Source organism: Chionomys nivalis, chromosome 17, assembly GCF_950005125.1.
Source record: "Chionomys nivalis chromosome 17, mChiNiv1.1, whole genome shotgun sequence".
NCBI lineage: Eukaryota > Metazoa > Chordata > Mammalia > Rodentia > Cricetidae > Chionomys > Chionomys nivalis.
The window spans coordinates 26,354,761-26,364,169 of NC_080102.1; positions in this window are offsets into that span (position 1 = coordinate 26,354,761).

Genomic DNA, 9,409 nt, shown 5'->3' on the forward strand with positions numbered 1-9,409 from the left:
CTTGAGAAAGGAACTGCCCCTTCTATTCCTAAGACCCCAGGAGAGTTCTGGCTTTTCTACCATGCTCAGGACCACATGTGTTTCATCAGTGTCTTAGAATGCCAGTATCTGTTGTTCGTCTGGTACATTACCTTTGGTATGTATTACAAGGTACATCAAAATAAGGCTCTGGCAAATGTACAGAGAGTTCTGATTTCTTTGATGATACTACAAAGAAGGTAGGGAAACTGACATGAACCTAGGCTCTGAGCCCACACTGTTCATTCTGCCCCATTGTGTACTGTCTGTCATCTCTTCTTACCAGCACACTAGTGTACATGTTTATCACGTCAGCGGCTGCTTTTGTGCTGAGGTGCTTCCGTGTGCTCTACTTAAGCTACAGTAGCATGCCCACAGGCTATTACCAGGCTGCCACATGGTAGAGCTTATAGGAATCTAGAGCTGTCCTCTAGGGCTCTATCTGAACTCTGTAGGTAGCATATTAGTAAACTAAAGGGAGCTAGGTTGGCCAACCCCAAGTCTCAGACTCTTTGAGAGGGTCAATCCATCTCCCTTGTCCCTTGGTTAGGGATTACTTTTGTTTGTGAACAGCTATATTGGCTGCTATGTGGGCCCACTGCTGTAATTTAAGTAGAGCACACGGAAGCATCTCAGCAAACAATATGCAGCCACTGACGTGGTAAATGTGTATACTGGCATACTAGAAAGAAGAGAATACAGGCAGTTCACAACATTTAGGCACACAGAGGTAATTTGAGAAACTTCCATTCTTTCCCCCATGATACCACTATTCCTCGAGACCAAGGGCCCCTCGTTAGCTTGAGATGCCAAAGCCTACCACACTCTTAGCTTAGAGCACACATTTCAAACCTTTCTCTCTGTGACCTATTACTATTGCAGGAATTTGATAGCTAACCAGTCTGTAGCTATAATATTTTAGGAAGGGTGTATGCATTGAAATGATGTTTTCAGATGTCAAGAGCACTTGGGGATCAGAGAAAGGCACTGATGACACCAGGTGTCCGTCCATGAGACACTAAATAGTCCCCGAAGAACTGACTTTTATAAGACTTCTTTTGTAGGTTTCCCATTCTGGCTGCAGTGAGCACCCTCTTCTTTTCATAGGATGCAGGTTGTTATGGTGATAGGAGGAGAAAAAAAAAAGAGATTCTGAAGAAATGACCAACACAAATTGTTTCCCCACATCCCTCCTTTGCAGAGGGCTTGGAAAGTTGCACCCCATCACAAACAAGGTTCAACAGAGACAAAAAGGATATCTTCCGGGGAATGGGGAGGGTGTGCTTGATTCTGCCTTCCTGTGGGTTGTTCTGGTGAGTTCTGGAATCCTAGTATGGAGCTCTAGGTGGAAGAGGGAACCAGGAGATAGAAGGTTCTTGACAGTGACAGGGTAATTAACACTTGCAGTGTCCTAACCTTCACAGTGAGCCTGTTGGGACCTTGGCAGGGAAAAGAACAAGGGAGAAGTGGTGAGCTGTCCAAGATGTGTTGTCAGGGAGAGTCAGTACTGAGGTTGTTTCCCTGGTCCTGGTCTTCCCCAGCACTTTGCTGACCACCAAGAAATCTTGTGGGCAACAGGGCCAGAACTAGGGCAGAACCAACATACCTCAATATTTCTGTTTTCCCAGCATTATAGAAACCACACTCAGTAGCTCCATTAGAACCCAGAGGCTCCTGTCTATGAATATAGGAGAAACCACTGGAAATTATTTCATTGTAGATGGGGGCCTAGAATCATCATTAGAGAGGCTATACCCAGCAACTGATGAAAACATATTGAGAGACTCAAAACCAAACATTAGGTAGATCTGTGGAAGAGGGTGAGGAAGGATTGTAAGAGCCAGATGGGTCAAGGACACCACAAGAATAACCCACAGAATCAACTAACCTAGGCTCACAGGGGCTCACAGACACTAATGTGACCATCAAGGATCCTGAATGGGACTGACCTGGGACCTCTGCATATATGTTATGTTTGTGTAGCTTGGTCTTCTCATGGAACTCCTTGAACAGTGGGAGTTGAAGGTGTTTCTGACTGTTTTGCCTACTTTGAGGACATGTAGGGTTAAAGGCCCAGCCAAAGAAACACACTCTGACCCTGAAACCAGAGCCAAAGAAACACATCCTAACCCTGAGACCAGAACCAATTCACTGACCACAAAACCAGAGTCAAAAGATTAAAAAGGACCAGTGAAAGAAACACACTCTGACCCTGAGACTAGAGCCAAGTCACTGACCCAGAAACTAGAGCCAAAAGTTTAGGAAAGGTCAATGAAGGAAACCACCCTGGCCCTGAGACCAGAGGCAAGTCACTGGCCCGAAACCAGAGCCAAAAGGTTAGGAAAGATCAGTGAAAGAAACACACCCTGGTCCTGAAACCAGAACCAAAATGTTAAAAAGAGTCAGTGAAAGAAACATATTTTGGCCTTGAAACCAGAGCCAAAGAATCACACTCTGTGTCTGACCAACTCAGCAAGAAAACCAACCAATCTCTGAGTACAAAACCCAGCCAGTCTCTGAGCTTGTCCAAACTCAGGGATTGCAATCTGACCAATCCCTACCCTAAAAATCTTGACCTTCAAAAAATTCTGCCCCTAAGAAGCCCTATATAACTTCTGTACCTGTTCAGCTGGCAGCTGCCTTTTTCCACCCTGACAGAGGCAGCCACTCTCCTGAATGCCTCCCTCCCAATAAATCTCTTGAATAAGGTTTGGGTGAGACCTTCTTTCGATCTAATGGAGCAGAGCAGAGAAATTAACTTTCATCCTAGCTGGAGACAAGCCGAGCAGAGCAGAGCTGTTACACTTTCGCTGGAGAAACATTCCCCTAGTCGAGTAGCAGAGGAGACTTGTTATACTCTGGCGGACCTAGGCAGAACTGTAAAAACTTCTCTGGGGAAACTCTTCCCTGTGGGAGCACAGTTGTTACACTGGAGAAGCCTTTCCCTGGAGCAGGACTGTAGCTGCTACACCTAAGGTGACTTTGTGGTACTCCTTGGCTTCCGACTGTCAGAATCCCCTTCCATCTGAGTTTCAATGCTTACAGGACCCTGTCCTCTTACTGTGTTGCTTCATTCAGCCTTAATATTAGGGGAGGTGCCTGGTGTTAGGGTCCACAGGAAGTCCCACAAAAGCCCACCAGTTACATACGCAACAAGCAAGAGTACTTTATTAAGTCCAACATATTGGGGTGGCACATGGCAACCCCAAGAGGTTCACAGGTCCCCTTTTTAAACCAGGTTAGGGGGATTCCAGGGAGGAAAGATTAGTCTGGGGGCTGATTGATAAGGAGAAATTAGTCTGTGGGCTGATTGGGGAGGGAGATTAGTGTGGGGGCTGATTGGTGGATAGCTCTAATGATTAGGCAGAGTAAGGAAAGCCATCTTTTGCTATCAGGATAATGTGGTCATCTGATGAGCCAGCAGAAGGGCAAGGGAGGCCCCTGTTGATTCGTTGTCCCTGAGTTGTGGTTTTCCCAGAGAACTGTTTGCTCATCTCCAGCCACCTTCAGTAAACCAGAACTATGGCCTGGTCCCTAGCAGGGCTATTAGAAGAAACCTGTCATTACTCTGGTCAGGCTCACTGGCCCTCTTACCTGGTCTTATTACAAATTGATATGCTATGCTTGGTTGGTGTCCCTGGGAGGTCTGCCCTATTCTGAAGGGAAATGGAGGAGGAGTGGGTAGAGGGAAAGGAGAGGTGGGGGTAAGAATTGGAATTGGAGGAGGGAGGAGATGGAATAAATATGAGAATACATTTTAAAATTTTTTAAAAAGGGGATTCACAGGCTCATTAGTGGCAACCAGGGAAGAGCCAATGCTCAGCCAGTTCCCTATAGAACCAGAGGGGAGGATCACTCTCATGTCAAGAGGTACGCCTCTTAGGAGGTAACCTGTGGCAGACTGTGTTCTAAGCCATCCAGAGAACATGTTAGGAAGAATCTGTTGAGATCCCAAAGCCCAAGAAACACACAGTGGCAGAACCTCAGAAAGCTGAGATTGCACCAGCCCAGTAGGGCTGACATTATTGCTCCCCTGAACTCCTGAGGGGTACAAGCCTAGAAGGGAGGGAGGGTGTAACAGGTTCTGAATTGAAAGTGGCTCAGACCCAGAAACTAGAGTAGCCATGGCTAGTCAGCAGAGTAAGGAAGCCCTCTTGTGCTTTGGATTTCTCAGTCACCATGCTCCTGGCCTTCCTTTCTCTACTTGTCCCTTCATGCTGGAGTTTGTGACTTCTGGAGACTCTGCAGCAGACCCATTGTCTCCTCTGTATGTTTTTCCCTGTGGACTGGCCCTGACTTCACATGCCACCTCCAGCTAACCCCCAGGACTTATGATCTTCACTTCCCATTGACAGGGACACCAACCTTTTGTTGCTCCTTCTACCCTACTCTTCTCTATCCAGACATGACTCCTGGAAGTTCATGCTTGGAAGTGACCTATATGACTGCTGTTTCATGTTCTTGTCACATCACACATGTCATTCTGCCTTGCCTCACTAGGCATCCCTGGCCACTTTTTCCTGTGTTCTCATTCATGTTCTAGGCTTCTAACCCTTCCTTTTACCTGTGTACCCATTCATTCATTGAGCCTCTGTGGTCTGGGTGCTCTCCCAGACTTTATAGAGGTAACTGTTAATGAAGTGGAAGAACTCTGTGTTCATGAAACTTAAGTTTCATGGACTGAGCAAAGGAGACAACAAAGTAGCAGGTAAGTATGGCACATGAGAATGATAAAGATTAGGCTGAGGAACACACACACATATATGTACATACATACAAGCACACAAGCATATACATAGACATGCACACATATACACAGAGACATAGACGTCCATGTATATATGCTCAGTGTGCATGCATACACACATACACACAAGGAGAGAGAGAGAGAGAGAGAGAGAGAGAGAGAGAGAGAGAGAGAGAGAGAGAGGAGAGAATTATAATTTTTGTTGCTGTGCTGAAACACCATAACCAAAAGTAGCTTGGGAAGGATAATATTTCTTATAACTTACAGGTTAGAGTCCATAACAGAGGGAATCCACAAGGCAGGAACCTGAAGGTGGGAACTGAAGCATAGGTCACGAAGGAACATTACTTGCTGTCACATTCAGCTACTTTCCTATAGTACCCACTCAGGGCCACCAGGGATGGCACTACTCACAGTGACATGGGTATTCCTACATCAATTATGACAACTAAGAAAGTGTTCCACAAGTATGTCGGATGGAGGAAATTCCTCAGTTGAGATTCCCTGTTCCATGATATGTCTAGGTTTGTGCCAAGTTAACTAAAACCTATTACACACACACACACACACTACCAACCATGTATTCCCATTATGACTTTCCACGTGTTCCAGAGGGGAAGTAGATACAGTTCAGATAGGGCAGCTGCCACAGCAAATGCTTCTATTTCTTTCCCTTCCTTATGGCAAATAAAATAGGGATTCATTGCTGTCTCACAGAACAGTGCCACACCAAGAGCCAGGTGTTCTGTGCAGGCCACTGTCCTCAGAGCTGCTCATCACCTTGGGGTTTGAAGCAGCCATTCTCTTCTCACCTGGAAGGAATGAGAATTCTCTTCTCACCTGGAAGAAATGAGAAGCAGAGGGCACTGCCTGGACAATGTACACACATCTTTCAGAAACAACCTCATGAGAGCTTCTCCTGGTGGAGATGAAATATGATACGGTGCAAACCTAAAGGAAGAAATGTGCCCTAAGTTACATCTCCAGATGTGGAGTTTAAGTGGACACTGCCTTGGGCTCATCCAGAGCTGTGTCTTTCTCTGTTTTCACAAACTTGTTAACCCAGAAAGATTGGGGTACTTCTGTCTCTGCTGAAGCAATCCCACTTCAGGCCAAGGATCCCACAGGCACAATTTCCTGAGCATGGCCAGAGCACAGGGGGCAGGTTCAAGAAAAGTGTCAAGTTACCTAACCCAGAAGGAAGCCCAGAAACCAGAGGTGTCCAGACTTTCTTAACAGCACTAAAAAGTTTGAACAACCACGATTTCTTAGCAGACCCAGTGCACAGGTGATTTGAGGTGCTCAGAAGACAAAGACAATGCCATCATAGGAGGAGAAAAGCAGCACATCCTTCATCCCCACCAGCTTCTGGTTTGCACAGGACCCCATGTGTTCAGAGCAGGCACTTCTTGCGATAACGTTACTATCACAAGTCAAACAAAAACACCTCCAACTCTCGTGGTGCCTGAAGTTGAGTTTAATAAAAAAACGTTCAGAATTTTCTCCCATGCCCTCATGTTCACCCCAAACTCCTGTGAACTGAGACAAGAGGTTGCAGCATCTCTTTGTAGGGTACACTTCTGGGAAACAGTTGTCTGCGTATGTTCTTTGTCTTTTTCCTTTTTCTTTTTGACGTTTTGGGATGGTGTCTTAGTCAGGGTTTTATTGCTATGAAGAGACATCATGGCCACAACAACTATTATAAAGGAAAACATTTCATTGGGACTGACTCACAGTTTAGAGGTTTAGTCCATTGTCATGATGGTGGGAAGCATGGTGGCATGCAGGCAGATATGGTGCTGGAGGGGTAGCTGCCAGTTCTACATCTGCATCCACAGGTAGCAAGTCTTCTGTGACTCTGAGCCGCTGAGCCTGGATTTGAGCTCCAGAGACCTCAAAACCCACCTCCTAGTGACACACTTCCTCCAACAAAGCCACACCTCCTAATAGTGCCACTGTCTATGGATCAAGAATTCAAACATATGAGTCTATGGGGGTCATTCCTATTCAAACCACCACAGACAAGCTCTCACTATGTAGCTCTGGATATCCTAAAACTTACTATGTAGACCAGGAGGACCTCAAATTCAGATATCTGTATACTTCTGCCTCCCAAGTGCTGGAATTAAAGGTCTAAATCACCATGCCCATCATGTTCTTTTCGTGCCTTCATTTACCCCAAATTCTTTATTTAAGAACAGAAAGAAGTTCAGACAGTACTTCCTCCATGTTCTACAATAACGTTATCTAATTTGACATTTAGATTTTTGAAAATTATGTTCCACTCCTAATTGATGATATATTCCTTTTTGTTTCAGTCGTCCTTACCACCCAGCCTCTAATGACTGTGGGCTCCATTTCTCTTCCTTTAACCTTCCCATACTGGGCTTACAGGCACATTCTAGCAAGCTCAGGTTGGAAAACTAACCTCTTGGGATTCCTATGCGTTGATCACATTTCTGGTCTTGGTCTCATATTAGTACTTTCTTCCTGGTGACAGAGGTGTAGAGTGGACCCTTAGTCTTTGAGCATATTGTTGGGAGAATGACTGAGCAGGTGGCTTGCCCATGTCCAGTGACTACAGCCACAGCACAGCTCTTGATGTGGAAACAGGTGCACACCACTGGCACACAGTTGCTGCTCTGAGAGAAGAGCCAAGACTCTGTGTCATGCATAGAGGAAGGGCAAGGAGGGTTGGTTCAGTTTTAATCCACGTTCTTGCTTGTTTTGGAGGGGGCGGGACACTTCCATCACTAGTAAACCATGTGGTAATGCCCAGGGAGTAAAGTACAATCTGACCTCGTCTCCTTATTCTGCCCACGTGAACCTTGGATGCTGTCTGTGCAACCCACGAGGGTTGGGTCAACGCAATGCTGTGTGCGTTCAGATATTTTTCACAGGGCCTGTAAATGATTCTTACACTATTGTAAAATGCACACAAATAGGCAGTTGCCCCACTTGACTTGAGCATTACATTTGATGAGTGTAGTGGGTGTGTTTTGTCAGATCCTTTGCTTTCTCTTAATGTGAGGATCAGAAGCTACTCCAGTGCACAAAAGGAAGGTATTGGGCATGGTGTACTGCAGGAAGGGCTCGCAAGATTGCCTTAGGTGATAGATGCCATGGACGGTTCTGCAGGAATGATTACTAGTGCTGGACCAGGGAGGGATCACAGAGAGATACTAGATCAGGATTCATTCTTCCCAACTGAATACTCTGGGACTTTTATTTTCTACATATTTTTGCAACTTTATCTGAACAAACATGTCCCCTCATTGCCTGGCTCCTGTCTGCCAGTGCTTTGAGGTCAGGGGTCTTTTTCATCTCAGCTTCTAAACACAAAGCAAGCCTTGCCTAAATGAAAAGAAGAAGACAGGCATGAAAGAGGAAATTTTTTCCCATTTATTGACAAAAGAGTTTTTTCTTACTTAATATGTCCTGGTTATGATTTCACCTCCCTTTAATCCAGTTCCTTCCTACCTCCCCTCCTATCTAGATCCACTCCCTTTCTATGTCTCAGAAAACAAACAGGCTTGTAAGAGATAATGATATAATATAACTAATAAAATAAAATATAAATATGAGGTAAAATTAACATATCAGAATTGGATAAAATAAACAGAAGAAAAAGAGCTTAGGAGAAGGCACAAGAAATGAAACCCATTCATTTGAACACTCAGGAATCCTGTAAGATCACTAAACTGGAAGCTGTAATATACACGCAAAAGGACCTTGCTATGTGTTCATATGAGCTTTGCTCATGTTGACTTAGAGAGAGGGCCGTGTTTTCTTGGTGTCCTCCCGCCCCTCCACTTCTTACACTCTCTTTCTGCCTCTTCTGCAGGATTTCCTGAGCCCCAAGAGGAGGTGCTTGATGGAGACATCTCTTTTAGGGCTGAATGTTCCAAAGCTTCTCACTCTGCATAATGTCTGGCTATGGGTCTCTATTTCCAACTATTGCAGGAGAAACCTTTTCTGATGATGGCTGAGTAAGGCACTTATCTATGAATATAACGAATGTCTTTAGGAGTTATTTTATTGGTAGTTTTTTTTTCACCTTTCTTTCTTTAGAACAGTAGTATTACCCTAGGTTCCTAGCCTATCTAATCTCATGTTATTATATTTTTTTTTGATTTTTTTTTGAGACAGGGTTTCTCTGTAGCTTTGGTGCCCATCCTGGAACTAGCTCTTGTAGACCAGGCTGGCCTCGAACTCCCAGAGATCCATCTGTCTCTGCCTCCTGAGTGCTGGGATTAAAGGCGTGTGCCACCACTGCCTGGCTTAATCTCAGGTTATTGGTCACCCAAGTGGTGCTGGGTATGGGTTCCATCTCATGGAGTGGGCCTTCAATCAACGCAGATATTGGTTAATACCCTCATAAGCTGTGTGCCAATGCCACACTAGCCTATCTTGCAGGCAGAGCACCATTGTAGATCGAAGCCTTTGTGGCTGGGTTTCTGTTTCTCTTTCAGTAACATGCAGAGTACCTTCCCGTACCAAAGATGCTACAACATAGGGATGAAGGCTCTGTGTAGGCATCAGCTTGACTTACTTCTCCGTGTTCAATAAGTTGTGTAGGTGTTGTCTTCATCAATGGAGCCTTGATGTCAGTTTGTGAAGTACAATCTATAGCCTTGGCAATAG